The sequence below is a fragment of the Sinohyriopsis cumingii genome, chromosome 8, assembly GCF_028554795.1.
Source record: "Sinohyriopsis cumingii isolate HCF-2022 chromosome 8, ASM2855479v2, whole genome shotgun sequence".
Taxonomy (NCBI): Eukaryota; Metazoa; Mollusca; class Bivalvia; order Unionida; family Unionidae; genus Sinohyriopsis; species Sinohyriopsis cumingii.
This window is the reverse complement of record NC_142968.1, coordinates 6,010,353-6,035,656: the sequence shown is the minus strand read 5'-3', so window position 1 is coordinate 6,035,656 and position 25,304 is coordinate 6,010,353. Positions and strand designations below refer to the sequence as shown.

Below are 25,304 nucleotides of genomic sequence, written 5' to 3'. Positions count from 1 at the left end.
AACAATAGATATTACTTCCTATATTTTGAACGACACGATTTTGAAACAAATTTTGACGGTTTGTGTGATATAATAGTCTACAAAGAATTATAAATCTTCATGTACGCTAAGCAATTAAACAAGCATAGGTCTACAAAGAAGGCATTGATATTTGATCTCGTAGGAGAATGTTTTCAGCTACATTGTTCACTCAGAAATACGTTCTTTCGTGGTATTGGCTTGGTATTGGCGAACAAAGTCGTTCTTATCCCAAACTAATCATACGTGCATGCTACTATCACTCGATCTATAGTAATATATGGTTAAACTGCCAGTTTATCAAAAGTAAACATACATTGAAAGGATACCAATACCAATAGTCATTCTGACTGAGTATCAAATTCCATATGACTATACGCTAAAAAGGTATAGGAATACATTAATATGTCTTATAGAAAGGGATGATAGAATGAGTGATGGGGGAAGAAGCGAGTGGGATCCGAAAAGTTAGTTCTCAAGAGAAATATTAAGGCAATAATGGAAACTCATCACCGCCAGTATGAATGCTATATGTTGACTTCTATATATCAATTTTGTTTTACACTTGCAGCAAAATGATCAACACTGTAGAACTTCAAACATTTCATTCAACTTCCTAGACTTTCGGTATATAATGCCAAGCGGTTCACGGGCTTCGAAGAGCTAAATTTTTCTGATGTCACATGAAGATCGAAAACTTTTGCCTCCCGATACCATTCTGGGCATCTACTAGTTTGCTTTCAAACACACCAAATACAAAAACTAATCTCACATATGTATTAATTAATTTTTATGTAACCCCCGTCCATTTTCACACAAAACAACAAGACACATAAACATAATTCAATAATTTAGTTTCAGACCCCACTAAGCTTAGGAACACAATCAAAATAAAGGTCTTTATCGATAAGAAGATTCTGTCACACTAGTACATGGATACAGTATATTAATTTACACTAGTACATGGATACAGTATATTAATTTACACTAGTACATGGATACAGCATATTAATTTACACTAGTACATGGATACAGCATATTAATTTACACTAGTACATGGATACAGTATATTAATTTACACTAGTACATGGACACAGTATATTAATTTACACTAGTACATGGATACAGTATATTAATTTACACTAGTACATGGATCCAGTATATTAATTTACACTAGTACATGGATCCAGTATATTAATTTACACTAGTACATGGATACAGTATATTAATTTACAAAAGTACATGGATACAGTATATTAATTTACACTAGTACATGGATACAGTATATTAATTTACACTAGTACATGGATCCAGTATATTAATTTACACTAGTACATGGATCCAGTATATTAATTTACACTAGAACATGGATACAGTATATTAATTTACAAAAGTACATGGATACAGTATATTAATTTACACTAGTACATGGATACAGTATATTAATTTACACTAGTACATGGATAGAGTATATTAATTTACACTAGCACATGGATACATTATATTAATTTACACTAGTACATGGATACAGCATATTAATTTACACTAGTACATGGATACAGTATATTAATTTACACTAGTACATAGATCCAGTATATTAATTTACACTAGAACATGGATACAGTATATTAATTTACACTAGTACATGGATCCAGTATATTAATTTACACTAGTACATGGATACAGCATATTAATTCACACTAGTACATGGATACAGCATATTAATTTACACTAGTACATGGATCCAGTATATTAATTTACACTAGTACATGGATACAGTAAATTAATTTACACTAGAACATGGATACAGTAAATTAATTTACACTAGTACATGGATCCAGTATATTAATTTACACTAGTACATGGATACAGTATATTAATTTACACTAGTACATGGATACAGTATATTAATTTACACTAGCACATGGATACATTATATTAATTTACACTAGCACATGGATACAGTATATTAATTTACACTAGTACATGGCTACAGGATATTAATTTACACTAGTACATGGATACAGTATATTAATTTACACTAGTACATGGTTACAGTATATTAATTTACACTAGTACATGGCTACAGTATATTAATTTACACTAGTACATGGGTCCAGTATATTAATTTACACTAGTACTAATTTACACTAGTACATGGGTCCAGTATATTAATTTACACTAGTACATGGATGCAGCATATTAATTTACACTAGTACATGGATCCAGTATATTAATTTACACTAGTACATGGATCCAGTAAATTAATTTACACTAGAACATGGATACAGTATATTAATTTACACTAGTACATGGATACAGTAAATTAATTTACACCAGAACATGAATACAGTATATTAATTTACACTTGAACATGGATACAGTATATTAATTTACACTAGTACATGGCTACAGTATATTAATTTAGAATTATTGTAGATATCATGAAAATACACGTACCAGTTTATGGAGAGTTAAGTAATTTAAACATTCGCAGCAAAGACTGAATTAATTTGCAAATTGATTCTATTGAGTGCTTTGACAGCCATTTTGATTTATGTGTGCTAGCGTTGCTGACTATTATCCACAGTATTATTAATATTACCACCAGATAAACATATGTACACGATAGCAAGATATTTGTATGTTGTTGTTGTTGTTGTAGGGTTTAACGCAATTTTTCAGCACACGATAGACTATACATGGCGACCAGTATTAATGATGGAGGAAGAATCCGGAAAATCACCGGAAAGAACCGCCGACCCTCGAGAACCTACTGTCAAGCTTTCTCACATACCCACATTGGCCGAATCTGAGACTCGAACATACGCAGAAAGAGGTGAAATAGTAGTGATCCGTAACGGAGAGCGCTTTAAACCACTCGGCCTCTCGGGGCCCCGATATTTTTATGCATTTATGACATTGGATATGTCGACATAAATTATATATGTGTCTGTGTGTGTGTGTGTGTTATTAACGGCGTCTTAATGAGTCGCGATTATTACGCAAGCTATCTTATGACACTGTTTGATAACGTCCACTACTTTATTCAAAACCATCTTTTAGTAGGCATGTCTCTATCACGTAGGCATTGTCACGACCTTCTTTGGCCCTCTACAGCGACGACTACGTCTGCATCTGGGACCGACGAAGATGTTTGTAAATTATGCCGATGATGATCCTTGCAATATAATGTACTTAACTAACTCCGCAATCGAATCCGCTATCGACACATGCCTGGTATTGGACTTTGTCACTGCTAACATCAACTTAATATTCGCACATGGAAAATTATAGCTTCGTAGCTAGTATTCCTAAGTCAATCTGCTTACTCATATATTTAGTTTCTAATGCAATTGGATGCATGCAGGACCATATTCTGCGCGAGTAGCACTGTTTTCCCTAACTCTTTAACACACTGAATATGAGTTCAACATCCTTTCGAATGCTTCTGCCATGGTCAAGGTCACGCTCTCGACGTTCGTCCAATGTATGCAGGCAATGACAGCGGCGCAGAAAGTGCTAGCCAAGATAATTAACTTCATTCGAGGAGAACGCAGCACCCTGTTCTTCCACGTCGTGACGACCACCGACACCCAGCAAAGCAGATAAACGCTAGATATAGAACATAGCAACATAAAGACAAGTTTTCTTTTTAACTTTCAGGGAAAAAAGACAGGAGTGCAACATGATGGTGTTCGACAATTATGGTAACAGGGAATAGAGCATACGTCACAGAAGCCACCAGGACCCAGCAGAAAAAAACATCGTTCTGGACTACGCGACCAACTAGTGAGTCGCACTTACAGCCAGATCCAAAACTTCACACGTTGCGATTAAAACGTGGACTCGAGATTCCAATTAGCCAGAAGGACTTTACCAGAGAATACCATTGTACTGCTTCATTCTGGACCACCCCGCCCTGGTAACGCACTTTAAGGTCTGATCACACAAATCAAAGATTAATTCATATGCACATACAGGCCATACCACATGGAGAACAACTTGTGTTCCTCACCGTGGGGCAGCGCAATAAACTTGTCTATACCATGTAGAGAACAACTTGTATTCCTCACCGAGGGGCAACAGGATAAACTTGCCTATTCCCAAAAGGCCCACTATCTCGCCAGTTCACGTTTGGGTGACGAAGAATAAGCGCAGGACAAGTGCTGCGTGACTTTAATTTTTTCATCGCTGACCTTAAGGCAAAACATAAAAAGTACATTTTTTCCACTGTTAGCTGCTTTTCTTCCCTTGCGATTGTGGTTAATACGTCAGTCACAGGTCAAGAAAAGATTCAGTTGTCCAATGCACGCGGCCGTGGTGACGAGGTAACACTCCAACTTCAACCTGTTGAAGCTCACCAGACACCGGAGGGACTTTTGCAAGGAGAGCTGCGCGCCTTCAGATCTCAGCGATCATGAGGCCAGTATCGTTAGTCACGTAAGTTCACAAACCGTCGCGCTCACATATTGTTTCATCGGGAAACGAGTGGACGACTGTACTACTTACAGGCTTGTACGGCCTATTACTCCATCCAGAGCCTCTAACATCGCTTCCTGTTCAGAAAAAAAAAAAAAAATTTGAAAGCGGTGGGACGGGATCAGATGCCCGGTGCGCTGTCGGATGCGACACTGTCGGTAAACTGCTAGTTCTTCTAGAGCTAAAAAATCAGGTGAGACCATCTGCGACATGCCGGTTTACATCGTCTGGCCCTCGCAGAACAAGGTGGCACTCAGAGCTCCCGCAGACGTCGCCAAGTATGCCACCAAAAGCGACCTGACGTAAGTCAACAGTACTCGTACGATGGGTTGCATATTAAAATATAATTGTGGTGTTCACTCCGCAACGTTGCCAACCCCATTGGATTCGAAAATGTCGCCACAGCATGTTGATCGCCAAGGGTCAGATGCAAATAGTTACGCCGATGGTAAAGACACAGACCTGGAAAGGAAACATCGACGACCAGGAAGCAACACCTAACATTACGCCGACAACACGGACGTAGCTCAAAAACAAAAAATAATGGCTGAGTGAAAACGATCGCGATAAAGTATTTTCAGTAGCAAATCACTGTACGTTGGCCAAAGCTGGTAACAACATGGCGACAAAAAGAATCACGGGCATAGCCATCCCTACGACTGACCAATGAGAAAACATCATATAGATGCTTCAGTGATGCACTTACAAGAAAATATAGCCCGACAAAACAAGGGAAAGATAAAAAATATGATATCGTAATACGTCTGTCGATTATGGGTGACAATAAAATTTATATCCAAATCTGACGCCATAAACGATTGTATTAATAATTATGTTGGCCGGGATTTATCTGTACCTATGGGTGACCCTTTAAACATGAACGCAAATACAGACTTGTGTACTGGATAGTCTGCGGGTTCTAAAGTTAGAGCGTCAAAATTAATTTGTTGCCAAAGCCGTTAGCTGGGTGGCCCACCCAGGGATATGTCTAGTGATATGTTCGTAGGTCCGTTATGAAGTAGATTTATTTAATCTTTTGTTACTATGTATAGCACAAGGTCATCTTGTAACTGTGGAGTAATAAATCTATATAATAATGATAAATAACATTTCTTGTTTGCAATTCTACACAGCACGCGTGAGTTGCAAGAAATAAAATAAAAATTGCAATCTTAGCTGCTGAAAAATCAAAATCAAACATTTAGCTTAGGTCCCTATGTTTTGTACACATATTTGTTTTGCGTATTGTGTAAGGATTTATGATTTATCATATTTGTTTGACCTAAATAATGTAACAGTTATCCAGTTGTTTTAGCTATTATGTCCGATTGTATGAAAACAAATGTCGCTTGAACAGTAGATAACAATATATTCAAGCATTTGTTTCAACTGCTTTTGCGGCATTATTGTTCCGTCAATCGTAAAATTAATTACCTTTACAAATATTTTTCAAAGGTAACGTTATGTCTTGCGTTTGGAATCAATCCAAAACCCATGCAAACTGAGATGGAAAGACGATTCTGTCCACAGGTAACTTCTAAATATTGACATCAGCAATACAAACGCCGCACATGCTAAGGTATTTTTAGTTTTAGTATTTTAGTCAATTACTAAGGCACGCGACCAGTACTTGTAACCGATTCAATGCACTTTAGGCGAGAAAGCTTTGTTTCAAACATGGATCAATTGTGCGCATTACTGGATTGAAATGGTTTCACACTTTCAAAGTGTAGGAAACGGCAGTCATATCTAATATTGGAGCATATATATACAAGCCATGGGTCTTTACTTGACCGAGCGGTTGTCAAACCCTGGCACGATTCTCGCTAGAAGTCATAAGTTAACCCCAAATTTCCAAAGTCTTCGACACAGTTTCAGTTGTAAATTAGAAAGCCCAACGTGTCCGTTTTATACCTAAATTTTACTCTAATTAATGCAAGACCACATATTAAACAACCTGCCAAATATATATCAATCGCACATCTGCATGGTTTCTCTTCATCAAGTTTCCGTACCGCCAGCCGTTCAAGCCATAGAAACTATACGAGTATCCCCTAACCCTGGGAACTATTTTAACTCCGCCTCCATTGGCCAGTCAATGTATGCTTTCCAGGCACATTTCACCAATATAACTGCATCACATTTGCCACAATGGCGACATAAACGGAATCTGCCGAGTTCCTTCATATTAATTCCGTTGTGTAATTTACCGTAAATACTGCCACTGCAGTCACATCAACAATGTACACCATTAGATTTTAATATGGACTATCTTACTCAGAAGCAGTTATTCGCTTTTGGTCTGAATTTACTACTAGTGAACCATGGCATCATGGAAACTCACCAACACTTCACTCCGTGACGTTTACTATTAGTAGTTGGCTAATTGTTTCGGGCTAAGGATATTTCAATATTTCAATATATTTATATATACTGAAATTCTGTTGTCTCACGTTTGATATAGGGGCCCCGAGTGGCCGAATGGTCTAAAGCGCTCTCCGTTACGGATCACTGCCATCTCATGTCTGTCTGCGTGGGTACGAGTCTCAGATTCAGCCAATGTGGGTATATGAGAAAGCTTGCCAGTAGCTTCTCGTGGGTCGGTGGTTCTTTCCGGAGGTTTTCCCGGGTTCTTCCTCCAACATTAATACTGGCCGCCATGTATGGCCTATGGTGTGCTGAGAAATGGCGTTAAACCCTATATCAACAACAACAACGTTTGATTTAAAAGTTGTTTAGGATTTCCATTATTAAAAGCAGCTGAGGTATTACATGGCGGATCGGCTTTTCATGGCACCTGTTGTCCAAAAACCCTGCCGTATCCTGTCAAATTCGCATATTGCTGTAGTTCCAGTAAGACTGACAACTGACTCAGTTTGAGGTTACATTTGCATCTGGATTCCAGGATAGTATATAAAGCGAATATTTACAAAACCTCAAATAGTTAGATCTATTCAGAATTCAATACATCAGCAATCCATACATCAGCAATCCATACATCTATTGATTATCCTTGAACATAGGTTATCATGTGATACTGCTAATGAATTTTGTATGAGTATAACATTGTGACGTTATATGCATAGTTACATGTAATCTCGTATCATCGCGACATTGTCTGATGTTGTTTGTGATGTATTCATGCTAAATATGTCCAAACAGAAACAACACCACGCCAAGAAGAGCGCACATTTTGCAGGTACGTATCACATTGATGCCTGTTTTGAGATATAAGTAACGTCTATCTTATTTCATAGATCAAATTATGAAAATTAAAGCTTACTCTGATAGTTCGTCTTTTCAAACAAGTTTGCTTGAATATGATGCTGTATAGTTTTTGCTTACGTGTGTTTATGTTCAATGTAAAGACCTATGCAAGACATGAGAGGAAACTCTACAGCTTCCACTTGAGATGTCTGCGGCGCATTCTGCACATCCAGTGGCAGGACAAAGTACCCAACACAAAGGTTCTAGAACGCTACCATGAACAGCATGTTCTCCATTCTCAGCAAGAGGCGCCTTCGCTGGCTTGGCCAAGTCAAGAGAATGGACCCAGGTCGCATTCCCAAGGACCCGTTATATGGAGAGCTAGCAGAAGGTGCACGACCAACTGGACGACCACATCTGCGCTACAAAGATGTTTGCAAGAAGGATATGAAGACGGCAAACATCAATGTCAACGACTGGAAGAGCTGTGCAAACAACCGTTCCAGCTGGCGTCTAGCTATCAGGCAGGGAGTTCAAAACGCAGAGGAAGAGAGAAAAATAAAACAAGCTGAAAAGAGAGCTAGAAAGAAGGATAAACAAAAGCTTACTTTGGAGCTACACCATCGTCTCCCGTAGACGGACGAATGCCAAGAAATACTAAATACTATAGGAATACTAAATTACACTGATAATGTTCAATGTAAAGATTGGAATACTAAATTCCATTGATAATGTTCAATGTAAAGATAGGAATACTATATTCCATTGATAATGTTCAATGTAAAGATAGGAATACTATATTCCATTGATAATGTTCAATGTAAAGATAGGAATACTATATTCCATTGATAATGCTCAATGCAAAGATAGGAATACTGAATTCCATTGATAATGTTCAATGTAAAGATAGGAATACTATATTCCATTGATAATGCTCAATGCAAAGATAGGAATACTGAATTCCATTGATAATGTTCAATGTAAAGATAGGAATACTGAATTCCATTGATAATGTTCAATGTAAAGATAGGAATACTATATTCCATTGATAATGCTCAATGCAAAGATAAGAATACTATATTCCATTGATAATGTTCAATATAAAGATAGGAATACTATATTCCATTGACAATGCTCAATGCAAAGTTAGGAATACTGAATTCCATTGATAATGTTCAATGTAAAGATAGGAATACTATATTCCATTGATAATGTTCAATGTAAAGATAGGAATACTGAATTCCATTGATAATGTTCAATGTAAAGATAGGAATACTGAATTCCATTGATAATGTTCAATGTAAAGATAGGAATACTCAATTCCATTGATAACGTTCAATGTAAAGATAGGAATACTGAATTCCATTGATAATGTTCAATGTAAAGATAGGAATACTATATTCCATTGATAATGTTCAATATAAAGATAGGAATACTATATTCTATTGACAATGCTCAATGCAAAGATAGGAATACTGAATTCCATTGATAATGCTCAATGCAAAGATAAGAATACTATATTCCATTGATAATGTTCAATATAAAGATAGGAATACTATATTCCATTGACAATGCTCAATGCAAAGTTAGGAATACTGAATTCCATTGATAATGTTCAATGTAAAGATAGGAATACTATATTCCATTGATAATGTTCAATATAAAGATAGGAATACTATATTCTATTGACAATGCTCAATGCAAAGATAGGAATACTGAATTCCATTGATAATGTTCAATGTAAAGATAGGAATACTATATTCCATTGATAATGTTCAATGGAAAGATAGGAATACTGAATTCCATTGATAATGTTCAATGTAAAGATAGGAATACTATATTCCATTGATAATGTTCAATGTAAAGATAGGAATACTGAATTCCATTGATAATGTTCAATGTAAAGATAGGAATACTATATTCCATTGATAATGTTCAATGTAAAGATAGGAATACTAAATTCCATTGATAATGTTCAATATAAAGATAGGAATACTATATTTCATTGACAATGCTCAATGTAAAGATAGGAATACTATATTCCATTGATAATGTTCAATGTAAAGATAGGAATACTCAATTCCATTGATAATGTTCAATGTAAAGATAGGAATACTGAATTCCATTGATAATGTTCAATGTAAAGATAGGAATACGGAATTCCATTGATAATGTTCAATATAAAGATAGGAATACTATATTCCATTGATAATGTTCATTGTAAAGATAGGAATACTATATTCCATTGATAATGTTCAGTGTAAAGATAGGAATACTATATTCCATTGATAATGTTCAATGTAAAGATAGGAATACTGAATTCCATTGATAATGTTCAATATAAAGATAGGAATACTATATTTCATTGACAATGCTCAATGTAAAGATAGGAATACTATATTCCATTGATAATGTTCAATGTAAAGATAGGAATACTATATTCCATTGATAATGTTCAATGTAAAGATAGGAATACTGAATTCCATTGATAATGTTCAATGTAAAGATAGGAATACTGAATTCCATTGATAATGTTCAATGTAAAGATAGGAATATTATATTCCATTGATAATGTTCAATGTAAAGATAGGAATACTATATTCCATTGATAATGTTCAATGTAAAGATAGGAATACTATATTCCATTGATAATGTTCAGTGTAAAGATAGGAATACTATATTCCATTGATAATGTTCAATGTAAAGATAGGAATACTGAATTCCATTGATAATGTTCAATATAAAGATAGGAACACTATATTCCATTGACAATGCTCAATGTAAAGATAGGAATACTGAATTCCATTGATAATGTTCAATGTAAAGATAGGAATATTATATTCCATTGATAATGTTCAATGTAAAGATAGGAATACTATATTCCATTGACAATGCTCAATATAAAGATAGGAATACTATATTCCATTGACAATGCTCAATGTAAAGATAGGAATACTATATTCCATTGATAATGTTCAATGTAAAGATAGGAATACTATATTCCATTGATAATGTTCAATGTAAAGATAGGAATACTATATTCCATTGATAATGTTCAATGTAAAGATAGGAATACTGAATTCCATTGATAATGTTCAATGTAAAGATAGGAATACTATATTCCATTGATAATGTTCAATATAAAGATAGGAATACTATATTCTATTGACAATGCTCAATGCAAAGATAGGAATACTGAATTCCATTGATAATGCTCAATGCAAAGATAAGAATACTATATTCCATTGATAATGTTCAATATAAAGATAGGAATACTATATTCCATTGACAATGCTCAATGCAAAGTTAGGAATACTGAATTCCATTGATAATGTTCAATGTAAAGATAGGAATACTATATTCCATTGATAATGTTCAATATAAAGATAGGAATACTATATTCTATTGACAATGCTCAATGCAAAGATAGGAATACTGAATTCCATTGATAATGTTCAATGTAAAGATAGGAATATTATATTCCATTGATAATGTTCAATATAAAGATAGGAACACTATATTCCATTGACAATGCTCAATGTAAAGATAGGAATACTGAATTCCATTGATAATGTTCAATGTAAAGATAGGAATATTATATTCCATTGATAATGTTCAATGTAAAGATAGGAATACTATATTCCATTGATAATGCTCAATATAAAGATAGGAATACTATATTCCATTGACAATGCTCAATGTAAAGATAGGAATACTATATTCCATTGATAATGTTCAATGTAAAGATAGGAATACTATATTCCATTGATAATGTTCAATGTAAAGATAGGAATACTATATTCCATTGATAATGTTCAATGTAAAGATAGGAATACTGAATTCCATTGATAATGTTCAATGTAAAGATAGGAATACTATATTCCATTGATAATGTTCAATATAAAGATAGGAATACTATATTCTATTGACAATGCTCAATGCAAAGATAGGAATACTGAATTCCATTGATAATGCTCAATGCAAAGATAAGAATACTATATTCCAATGATAATGTTCAATATAAAGATAGGAATACTATATTCCATTGACAATGCTCAATGCAAAGTTAGGAATACTGAATTCCATTGATAATGTTCAATGTAAAGATAGGAATACTATATTCCATTGATAATGTTCAATATAAAGATAGGAATACTATATTCTATTGACAATGCTCAATGCAAAGATAGGAATACTGAATTCCATTGATAATGTTCAATGTAAAGATAGGAATACTATATTCCATTGATAATGTTCAATGGAAAGATAGGAATACTGAATTCCATTGATAATGTTCAATGTAAAGATAGGAATACTATATTCCATTGATAATGTTCAATGTAAAGATAGGAATACTGAATTCCATTGATAATGTTCAATGTAAAGATAGGAATACTATATTCCATTGATAATGTTCAATGTAAAGATAGGAATACTAAATTCCATTGATAATGTTCAATATAAAGATAGGAATACTATATTTCATTGACAATGCTCAATGTAAAGATAGGAATACTATATTCCATTGATAATGTTCAATGTAAAGATAGGAATACTCAATTCCATTGATAATGTTCAATGTAAAGATAGGAATACTGAATTCCATTGATAATGTTCAATGTAAAGATAGGAATACTGAATTCCATTGATAATGTTCAATATAAAGATAGGAATACTATATTCCATTGATAATGTTCATTGTAAAGATAGGAATACTATATTCCATTGATAATGTTCAGTGTAAAGATAGGAATACTATATTCCATTGATAATGTTCAATGTAAAGATAGGAATACTGAATTCCATTGATAATGTTCAATATAAAGATAGGAATACTATATTTCATTGACAATGCTCAATGTAAAGATAGGAATACTATATTCCATTGATAATGTTCAATGTAAAGATAGGAATACTATATTCCATTGATAATGTTCAATGTAAAGATAGGAATACTGAATTCCATTGATAATGTTCAATGTAAAGATAGGAATACTGAATTCCATTGATAATGTTCAATGTAAAGATAGGAATATTATATTCCATTGATAATGTTCAATGTAAAGATAGGAATACTATATTCCATTGATAATGTTCAATGTAAAGATAGGAATACTATATTCCATTGATAATGTTCAGTGTAAAGATAGGAATACTATATTCCATTGATAATGTTCAATGTAAAGATAGGAATACTGAATTCCATTGATAATGTTCAATATAAAGATAGGAACACTATATTCCATTGACAATGCTCAATGTAAAGATAGGAATACTGAATTCCATTGATAATGTTCAATGTAAAGATAGGAATATTATATTCCATTGATAATGTTCAATGTAAAGATAGGAATACTATATTCCATTGATAATGCTCAATATAAAGATAGGAATACTATATTCCATTGACATTGCTCAATGTAAAGATAGGAATACTATATTCCATTGATAATGTTCAATGTAAAGATAGGAATACTATATTCCATTGATAATGTTCAATGTAAAGATAGGAATACTATATTCCATTGATAATGTTCAATGTAAAGATAGGAATACTGAATTCCATTGATAATGTTCAATGTAAAGATAGGAATACTATATTCCATTGATAATGTTCAATGTAAAGATAGGAATATTATATTCCATTGATAACGTGTAAGATAATTACAATCAGCTGAATATCGAAACGCAAATCTTAAGAAAAATATAAAGCATGTAAATGTTTAAGGTCCTGTATTATTTTTTTTTAAATATAGCATATTGCAGGTTAGATTTCATAATCATTAAGTGCGCATGCTCTAAATAGAAGCAAGCATGTTTCACAGTTCTAACTGTACGGATGGATAAACTATATTTGAAATGCTTTTTGCCTTTTTGTCTACGAATTACTCATAGCTCAATACAGCGGATTTTCAAATATTACTAAAATATCAGATATTGAAATAGACGAAAAATAAAGTAACGAGACACAATACGTTCGAATGAATGTGTTATGTTCTTAGAAATAATAAAATTAATGATTTCGAAAAAAAAATATTCTAAAGCATATTTGTCTTGTTTCAATACTGGTTACATATGCCTAGATGAGCCTATATTTCATTTTGGGAACATCCCTTCTGAGATAAAGGAAGGAATCCAGGCTAATTATTTATCTACACAAATGACTTTGTCAAGCACATGTATGGCTATTTCTCACATTGATTGAAACAAGAAAGAAGTCGCATTTCCACGAACAATATAAACAGAACATACATGTTTATGGTAAAAACGTGTTCACAAATCTTAAACATTTAGAAGATCTCTAATGGAAATTCATCAATCACAAGGTTTAGCGGATATATGAATAATGCGAACAAAATATTAATATAAGCACAAAAAGACGAAGCCATGCATCGTTATCGAATTTGGGAAAAGGTAGAAAACATGACAAGTAGATGGAAACAAATGCAGGTATAATCTTGTATGCGCCATTCAATCTATAAAATAAAACTGTTCGATACACACGTATCTAATGAGGGAAATAGGATGCCGAAATTCGTATAACTAGTGTCAATGATAACGATAAAAAAATATATTTGCGAAGGCCTAACTTAACTTGCAGTTCTTGTATCTATTATAACATTCGTATGACTGTACATTAACAATGTCTATAAGCCAGCTAAGAGCTGACCATCATTGAAGTGACCTTGACCTGGCTAAAATTGTTGATATATACACAATCGATGAAGTTCGCCCAACCTAAGTACCACACTGATTTCGTTTTTTCATGAAGCAGATTCTATTTGTTTATTCTCTGCAAAACGAACAGGACATTCTGCAACACAGTGGTGCTAAAAATAGAAATTCCAGAACACATATCTGACAATACGTCTGTTAATGATTATTCTTCGTTTCCTTGATGTACAACAGATACTACTGGTAGAAACATTAGACATTCGTGACAAAGTGATAAAGGATATGTGATGACAACTTAACACTACCTGAAATTGAAAGGATGTACGGACATGAAAGCTTGTCTGTAAAATTGTAGATCATTAGCTTAATAACACAAGATATGAACACATACACACACACGCATGTGTATATATATATATATATATATATATATATATATATATATATATATATATATATATATATCAAGTTAAATAAAACTGACATTCGTATATCAATAAGACAATGTGTGCCTTTATAGCTGTGATATCAGTATGCATTGGAAAATATGATGAGTCATTGTAGCTTACAGAGATAACCTGTTTACTAATAAGGAGTTTCCTACCAAAAGTTCTAATGTGCGTATGTACAATTGTAGATCTTTAGCGTCATCAATCACAAGGTTTAGCATATATATGAATACTGGGAAAAAGATAGTAATACAAAGACAAAAAGACGGAGCCACGCATTGTTATCGAATTTGGGACAAGGTAGATCTTTACTGATGTTATTAATACCTCTCTCTCATCAGGGGAATTTCCATTATTTTTCAAAACTGACACTGTAAAGCCTCTGCTGAACAAACCAACAATAAACCATAACGATTTAAAGAACTACCAAACAGTTTCTAATCTCCCATTCATATCAAAACGCTTAGAAAAGGTTGTTCTATCGCAGCTTGTATGTCATCTGAATTCAAACATTCTTTTTAGTAATGTATAGTCTGCATATCGCCCTTGTCACAGTACTGAAAGTACTCTTCTAAAAGTAGTTAATGACATTCTCTCTGCTTTGGATAGCGGAAAGTCCTCATCCTCCTTGATTTGTCTGCAGCATTTGACGCAAAATACCATGATATATTACTTCACAGTCTCCATCATGTATTTGGCATTCATGATACAGCCTTGCTATGGTTCAAGTCCTACTTGGTCAACAGGCCACAAATGGTGTCTGCAAATGGTATTCACTCCAGCCCAGTTGATCTATGTTGTGGTGTTCCACGGGGGTCTGTTTGTGAACCTGTTCTCGTCATTCTATACACTCATCCGCTCCGAAGTGTCATAGATCATCATCCAGTGTCTCACCAATTGTAGGCTGATGACACCCAAATATACAAATCTAGCCACCCAACTGAAGTTGATGCTACCATTCAATGTGTAGAGAGGTGCATTTCTGATGTAAAATCATGGATGACATGTAACAAGCTGCAGATGAATGATGATAAAATAGAGACCAGTCTGATTACAACATAAAGACTTTCTCATTCACATCGTTTACCTCAAACAATAAATATCAGCAACATCAACATTAAATTCACACAATCAGTACGAAACCTAGGTGTTACTCTGGACAGTACTCTCACATAGCACCAACATGTCATGAACATATATGCAAGGCTGCATATCTTGAGCTGAGATGCATTATCTCTATTCGCAAATATCTTTCAGTTGATGCCACTAAAACACTTGTGTGTTCATTAGTACTTTCAAGACTGGACTATTGTAACTCAATTCTGTCTGGTTCATCTCAATATCTACTCCAAAAACTTCAAAAAGTTCAAAACACGGCTGTTCGGATTCTACTTAGAGTACCACGATCAGAGCACACCTCCCCCCTGCTCTGTACCCTACACTGGCTATCCATTGGATACAGAATCAAAAACAAAATGTGTTCTCTGTGCTATGTTTCACTTACGGACTCTAGTCCAACATACCTATCGGACCTCACCCATGTGTACACACCACGAAGATACTGACGCTCCTCTTCTGACAATCTTATGCTCATTATTATCACTATGAAAACAAAGTCATATGGACAGCGTTCTTTTGCATACCAGAGCACAGCAACGTGGAATGAATTGCCCACTGAACTTAGACACAAAGACACAGTGATCCCATTCAAGAGTTCTCTCAAAACCTACTGATTTCGACTGCAAGAACAAACTTAAAGATCTAATAATGTTTCCTACCTTAAATATTCTCAGCATCTTTTTTTTTAATGTTTTCTAATTTCATGGTGTTAGTTTTTGTAGTCATGTCATTAAATGTCGTTTATCTTATAGGTGTTGTCTAATGTTGTAAAGCGCTTAGAGTGTGTCCGCTACAAAATGTAGTTCTACGATTTTTCTTGTTGTTCACAATCACATATACAAATTGATAAGTTGATTTTTTTCTTTCTGAGTTTCTATTCTTAGTCACATTTTTAAATCATTATAAGACACATTCATGATCTAAACATGAAATATGCTTTTTAGGAAGAAAGTAGTGCGCTACAAACACGGCTAGTTTATTGGATACTGAACCTAATCTGTCAGGTATTCACGCACTGACTTATGAAAATTAGCGTGGTATAGAAAGTAAGCTAAATGACGAACCAACAAAAGGTAATTAAAATATTTTAATATATTGACAGTTCATCTAAGTCACTATTCTGCCTTAGTTTACCTTTCTAAAGACTGTACAATTCTCTCTCTCTCTCTCTCTCTCCTTTGGACAGTTTGACTAAACTTTACCGTTATTCAAAGGTCCAAAGACATCTTCGTATGACACAAGCGAAAATCCCCAACGCTCGTATTTTCAGGAATTTTCTCCCGTATCTAGCTAGATAAGAGAGAGAGAGAGAGAGAGAGAGAGAGAGAGAGAGAGAGGCAGAGAGAGAGAGAGAGAGAGAGAGAGCGGCGACCATTTGTTCATTTTTATATTAAATAATCATTAATCGATTTTTAGTACATTATAATAGGTTTAAAAAAAAAATACAACAAAGCAGTCAACACGCTACATAATGTATGCCTCGTAACCTACACATTTAATATGCAACTATGTACAATTGATATCATGAACACTGTAGATAAATCCCAAGGAAAGCGTAATCATACCGTTATGACGAACCAGATTACTGTTAAGTTATTTGGTGTAATTCAGCTTTAATGTTTTCGTCTAAGCGCAATACGTTTTTCTCTCTCACTCCAGATTTTTGCTGATTGTGTCCCTTACACACGAGAGGGGAATATAAAAAAGAGTGAACTCCGATGAAATTGCGTACAGTTTTAATTTCATTTAGAAAACAGGCACTATTAATACTTTATATCATTATTTTCATATGTCATTTATGATTAATGAATGAGTAGAAACTCATCATTGATCTATAGGCCTGCAATTGAAATAATGTTTATTTATTCGTATTATAAATGCCATGTTATTTTTGTTATGTGTGGTATATATATATATATATATATATATATATATATATATATATATATATATATATATATATATATATGCACAAACATCTATAAATCTTTCCGTCAATTCAATGCATCATTTCATCATCATATTCACATACAGGGTACATACGTAACTATATCACAACATGTATCAAAACAACATTATAAAACTAAAAGCATATTGAGTTTTATGATATCTCTTTTTAAAACAAACCAACAATATAGAACACGCACGTGTACTTCACGCTTTGCTGATACTCATTACTGGACGACTGCGGACAATCTAAGTCTTCAAGAGGTATTTCTATCATATGAAAATGTAATGACATAACGCTGGACGACTGTGGACAATCTAAGTCTTGAAGAGGTATTTCTATCATATGAAAATGTAATGACATAACGCTGGACGACTGCGGACAGTCTATGTCTTGAAGAGGTATTTCTATCATATGAAAATGTAATGACATAACGCTAGACGACTGCGGACAGTCTATGTCTTGAAGAGGTATTTCTGTCATATGAAAATGTAATGACATAACGCTGGTCGACTGCGGACAATCTATGTCTTGAAGAGGTATTTCTATCAAATGAAAATGTAATGACATAACGCTGGACGCCTGCGGACAATCTAAGTCTTGAAGAGGTATTTCTATCATATGAAAATGTAATGACAAAACGCTGGACGACTGCGGATAGTCTATGTCTTGAAGAGGTATTTCTATCATATGAAAATGTAATGACATAACGCTAGACGACTGCGGACAGTCTATGTCTTGAAGAGGTATTTCTATCATATGAAAATGTAATGACATAACGCTGGACGACTGTGGACAATCTATGTCTTGAAGAGGTATTTCTATCAAATGAAAATGTAAAGACATAACGCTGGACGACTGCGGACAATCTAAGTCTTGAAGAGGTATTTCTATCATATGAAAATTTAATGACATAACGCTGGACGACTGGATAATCTAAGTCTTGAAGAGGTATTTCTATCATATGAAAATGTAATGACATAACGCTGGACGACTGGATAATCTAAGTCTTGAAGAGGTATTTCTGTCATATGAAAATGTAATGACATAACGCTGGACGACTGCTGACAATCTACGTCTTGAAGAGGTATTTCTGTCATATGAAAATGTAATGACATAACGCTGGACGACTGGATAATCTAAGTCTTGAAGAGGTATTTGTATCATATGAAATTGTAATGACATAACGCTGGACGACTGCGGACAATCTAAGTCTTGAAGAGGTATTTCTATCATATGAAAATTTAATGACATATCGCTGGACGACTGTGGACAATCTAAGTCTTGAAGAGGTATTTGTATCATATGAAAATGTAATGACATAACGCTGGACAACTGGATAATCTAAGTCTTGAAGAGGTATTTCTATCATATGAAAATGTAATGACATAACGCTGGACGACTGGATAAACTAAGTCTTGAAGAGGTATTTCTATCATCTGAAAATGTAATGACATAACTCTGGACGACTGCGGACAATCTACGTCTTGAAGAGGTATTTCTATCATATGAAAATGTAATGACATAACGCTGGACGACTGCGGCCAATCTAAGTCTTGAAGAGGTATTTCTATCATATGAATGACATAACGCTGGACGACTGCTGACAATTTAAGTCTTGAAGAGGTATTTATATCATATGAAAATGTAATGACATAACGCTGGACGACTGTGGACAATCTAAGTCTTGAAGAGGTATTTCTATCATATGAAAATGGAATGACATAACGCTGGACGACTGCGGACAATCTAAGTCTTGAAGAGGTATTTCTATCATATTAAAATGTAATGACATAACGCTGGTCGACTGCGGACAATCTAAGTCTTGAAGAGGTATTTCTATCATATGAAAATGTAATGACATAAAGCTATGCGACTATGGACAATCTAAGTCTTCAAGAGGTATTACTCTCATATGAAAATGTAACAAACATAACGTTTAATATACACAAAAAGTAATATACATCTGTATAATTTTATCATCAACGTACAATAAGAAAACCGCACCACGAGTATTCCTTTGACAAATAAATTCTGATCCTACGTATAGATAATGACATTAAAGAATATTGAAGTATACATTATTAAATACTACTTCGAACTACCTTGACTTTTAAGTAGATCGACATTGGTTTGTATAATACATTTTGATTAAAATTCTATTATAATTTTGTTTAACAGCAAATATTTTTCATACGTATTATGCATTTATATTATTTTGTTTTTCTTGTCTTTTATTACAACTGTGATGATCTTTTCAGGTTCGCTGTCATTCGCTTCGCTCGATCGCACAATCACGTATAAACAACTTAGTATTCTATCAGATAGATATCATACCCCAATTTGGTATACTGAAGATGGTATATATATATATATATATATATATATATATATATATATATAATATATATATATATATATATATATATATATATATCATACCGCAAATTTGGTATACTGTAGATGGCATAGAATTCGTAAAGCAAACTGGTATTATATATATGACAAAAACATCTTACACCAAAATTGGCATAGTGTAAATGACATAGATATAATACCCCAAATTTGGTATACTGAAGACGGCATAGATATTGTACCGCAATTTTGGAATACTGTAGATGACATAGATATCTTACACAAATTCGGTATAGTGTATATGACATATACATAATACCCCAAACCAGGTATACTGTAGACAGTATAGATGTCGTACCGCAAACTTGATATAGTGTATATGACATATATATCGTACCCCAAATCTTGTATACTGTAGATGGCATATGTATCGTATCCCATTTTTGGTATAGCGTATATGGCAAAAATATCGTACCCCACATTCGGTATAATGTATATGGCATATGTATAGTGCCTCATATTTTGTTTATTGTATATGGGATAGATATAGGACCCCATGTTTGGCATGGTGTACATGGTATAATTATCTCATCTCAAATTAAATCGCCTCTACCTGCAATTATTAATCATGTACAGACTACATATCTGACTTCTGAGTTATTGATGACGCTACTTATGAATGATGGCACGTGCTCAACAGTATTAGAAGCATAATGTTCCATGAAGTATTCGAGTGCAGTCAAATTGCTGAGTTGCTCATGTGATTCACGATCAATTTGTCACCCAGTTTAACGAATTTAGCACAATTTCTGCTAATGACGATGAAAACCTTTGACATTCGAAGAGTTACGTGAAGCACATGGTTCCGATCCAGTGTTACCTTTACCCGACTTCAATTTAATCTTCCGAGTAAATACAAATGCGAGTACTGAACAATAGGTGCAATACGTTCCCAGAATATTGACGGAAAAGGGTTATAGCTTACATTAGTCGGTGCCTGGACAAAACGGAACGCAAGTATTGTTTCACTCGTCGAGAGTTGTGGTTTGTGGCACATTGTATCCGGTATTTCAAGAACTATCATAACGGAAGTAATTCTGACTACGGACTGGCTACGCAAAACAAATCGGGTAGAAAGCGTGCAATTGGCTCGTTGGTTGAAACATTTATCATTATTTGATAGAGCAACGCTCTGAGACTCGAAATAACTGTGCCGATGAGTTAAGCCACTTACCCTGCAAAAGGTTGCAAATGTGTTGTGTAGTTCTCTGTTATATGGCTGGGCAGCGGCGCATGTTTCTGAGAGCTGAGACAAGACAAAGCCTTTACGTCGGGTGATCGACTGGATTGAGGCTCAGCAGAACTTCTCTGGAGACCGCGGTGAAACCAAGGCCAAATGGGGAGAATACACTTACTGGGAATGGCCAAGGAGATGCTGGTAGGAATGTGCAAATGGCCTGGTATGAGGGATGTTATTGGAAAGCATGTTTAGTTTTCGCACAGCGCATTAACCACAATCGGAAGCTACAAAAGAAACTTCCGGGGGCATACCTTCTAGTGGCTCTTGGTATTGTATAACTGCGTACAAAAGACGGAGATGGGAAATGTATGCATTCGTGAGAGTGGTGATTATTTAATCGAGTGGATTCGGGCGGTGTCTTTGCTTATTGACAATTTTATTTGTTGATTTCGCATGCCTCTGATGGTGATGTGTGATTTAGGCTGACATTTTTAAAGTGCTATATTTCAAGAACGTTATTTGATGTTAGGAATTATGGAGATGGAAACGTCTCGCTATCGTCTGTAATACAATGTGATTCTGGAACGATGAACTACCTTCCAGACGCTAGCGACATACATTGCAGATGAATCAGAACCTGGGACCAGTATCTTCCTTATACGAGCAAGCAAATACAATTCCTATTTATTCTGGCTCTTACTAAACGCAACAAGAAAAGACTGAAGACAACAAGCTTTGTAAAATTTAACAAATGATTTTTTCCCTAGAAAAACAATATACAAACGAGGAAAAGACTTACGGTTCAACTCAGGAAAAAATCCAAGAATAATCGAAGAATTGAAAATTAGAAGTCCTAGTAATATTATGTTTCAATGAATTTTGAGTCCCGACGAAAAATTCAAAATGGGAGGCGATGACATATGCTATAGACAGTGTAACACTTATGTCTACAGTTCTTTGTTGTACCACGGAAAATAATATTCGGTGATTGACTTCCGAATAAAATTTGAATAAATGTCTTTGTCCAAGAATTTTTTATGAGCACTTAAATATTCTCCAGGGAAAATAAATAATCTCTTAGAATCCAAATATTATGCAGAAAATTTAAAATATAAATCTAACTGGTCACATCAGAAAAAAAATCTTGATATGTACATATTTAAAAGTCCAACTCGGATTATTTCTTAAAATATCGGTATTAAACCTATGTATTGCGTTGCGCAAAATAGATGCCCGAATGAGGATCACACGATCATTTTCGAGAACAAGTTAGAAACTTTACACCATTTACTCAAGTACAGCATCGAATTCACTCTTTAAATAACACATTAAGAATGAATAAAAAAGAATTTGTTTACACCAACTGTTAGTAATTTTGAATCAAGGTCAGGAACTAGGTCAGTATAAAGAGACAAAGTTATATTATTAGGTGTTTACGAAAGAACAGTCAGGTCAAACTAAATTCTGGATCCTGTCAAATTCCAGTAAACAAAATTACATTACTTTAAAATATTTACTGGATAAAAAGTTAAAACTTTCAAACAAGCCATTAAATAAAATCGAATATAAATTAAATCAAATATACGTAACAAATACTTCTTTCGAATTTACCCCGAGTAAGCTGCTACTTGGTCAAGACGTTAATCTTCCAGCGGATAGTTTGATTGGCAAAACTTTACACGAGACCCTGAAGATCTGTCTCAGTTAGTGTCACAATATAATAAGGCATCAAAAGATATGATCTCAATGTTCATGGTCAGTATTTTGGTACTGTGACCTTGTGGGCTTTCACTATACTTTGAGAAAAAGAGAAATCACTTAAGCTGCAGATCATGTGAACTGGATCTTGGCGCAGTATGAAAACACGACTGTCACATACCTCTTCAGAAAAAATGATATCGCGACTCAGGTTGTGCACTTGTATCCCCTGAATGCATGCTTGGTACGACTTGAGAGAAAACATGAATCTGCACAATGCCAGGAGGAGTCCCTTGAGGCAGGGTTAGCCTGTTGTTCTGACCAGTAAGGGACCTGTTTGTTCAGGTTTTCCTCCCGTGTGTATCGAAATTTGTTGGGTACCAGCATAACACCGTAATAGCCTACTACGTTTTTGTCATGACAAGAAAGAATATTCAGCTGGTAAAGATCAGTCAGAGAATCGCTGACAAAAAGCCCCATAGTACACGACATCAGTTCGAAGCACCGATATAGATGGACCATCGCAATGTCATGTTTAGAACTGGTGAGTCTGTGCTCTGGAACAGCATGTACTGCGTATTGTCGATTATATGTAATCATATTTTCGATAGTATTCGGACCGTGTACAATTGGTGTTGTTTATAGGGTGATTAAAAGGCAAAGGATGTAACATTCAGCCATTATTGGTCTCTTGCCTCAGTACATATTTCTCGGTAGAACTGAAAAATTGGAACGTCACGTTTCTCTTGGAAAAGACAACGCTTTTATAATATGTATCAAATCTAATGATTATGGATCAAAGGTTGGTTAATTATATGTTTGTACTGATTTTAAAATTATGAGAATCACAACAGTGTATTGTTTCGGCATGGAAAGTAAAGTGTATTTACCTTGCACTGTGTAACTTCCGAACCCGATCGCTAGCACATATTGAAAGATGGCATTGACTGTCTGAAAAATAGAAGTGCTGATCGTCTATATACTATAGCTATACCATTTAAACATAGACCATTGACTATAACAGATTGTATGACAATAATTAACCGCTTAAAGGCAACGCTTTGTACGATAAATACAAGATACCCTTCGCTATATTTCTGTCTCTGCTTTCTCTTTGTATATGATGTGTTAATGATACTCGTTTAATCTCGTACGGCTAAACATAAAACGTAAATTACATTTTCGTATTAGAGTTCTTCCTATATATAAAAGTTACAAAAGAATAAGTAAATATTAAAATACGGAATGTGTTGAATGCAAATCGTGCAAATATGGTAAGGCTAGGATTACCTGCGTAGATTGTCTAATGAGTACTTCCTTTTGCAGAGTTGATCAGTAAAGTATTACCTGTATATCTGTCAAAGATACCGCTTATTTAAGAGGTACATTATTGATCTGTTTTTTAGTCAATTTAGGATTCGATTAAACTGAGTTTACTAATGCGTTTGGCACCATATGCATATTCTTTGTTAAGCAGACTGAGTTATCGGCAGTAATCTCAAAGCAATAATTCGTATGTAGATAGTGAAACTGAAATATAACATAAACTGAAACAAACACGGTTTATGCTAGTTCGAGTTTCCTCTGAAGCTTGCCACCCCATTTTTGATATTTGGACATTGTATTTGGGGTTGTAGGGTCAGAGTCCATTCCCTATCGAAAAGCTAGAATTCGCCGACACCATTTGGTGTAGGCATTGGGTAGCCGCTTACTAGTCGGTCCAGCAAACTTGAACGACCTTTCATGAAATATACCTGAATGAACTCGATATGAATATGATTTATTTTCTCAGAAATTGCGATCATACCATTCGTTTTGTCTTTAATCCGCTCACAGACAAGACGAAAGTACATCGTTGCAGAAATTTGACCTGGATCTGGCCTTTTGTATTCATAGTCTCGTGACTACACAACTTTTGTAACCTACATGTCAATGGCATCAGAGGTCTTACAGTCACGTGATACCAATAACAAACAATTTCTAGAGTTGATGTAGGAAAACAAATCGAAAAAAAAATGAAGATCACGTAATTTTTAAAGAAAAATGAAAAACAAATTCTGAAAAAAATTATTGTGTAAACAATGACTGAAAATCTGTAAATGATGAAGCAATC

General features: G+C 34.4%; 1 protein-coding gene across 1 annotated transcript in view; it reads right to left on the bottom strand.

Moving 5' to 3' along the window:
- LOC149792894 (uncharacterized) overlaps positions 1–25,304 on the bottom strand; it is a 118,902-nt gene that overhangs the window by 16,173 nt on the left and 77,425 nt on the right. The window contains exon 5 of the mRNA XM_089966704.1: positions 24,082–24,142. The gene's annotated coding sequence lies outside the window, so the exon portion shown is untranslated. The remainder of the gene's footprint in view (positions 1–24,081; positions 24,143–25,304) is intronic.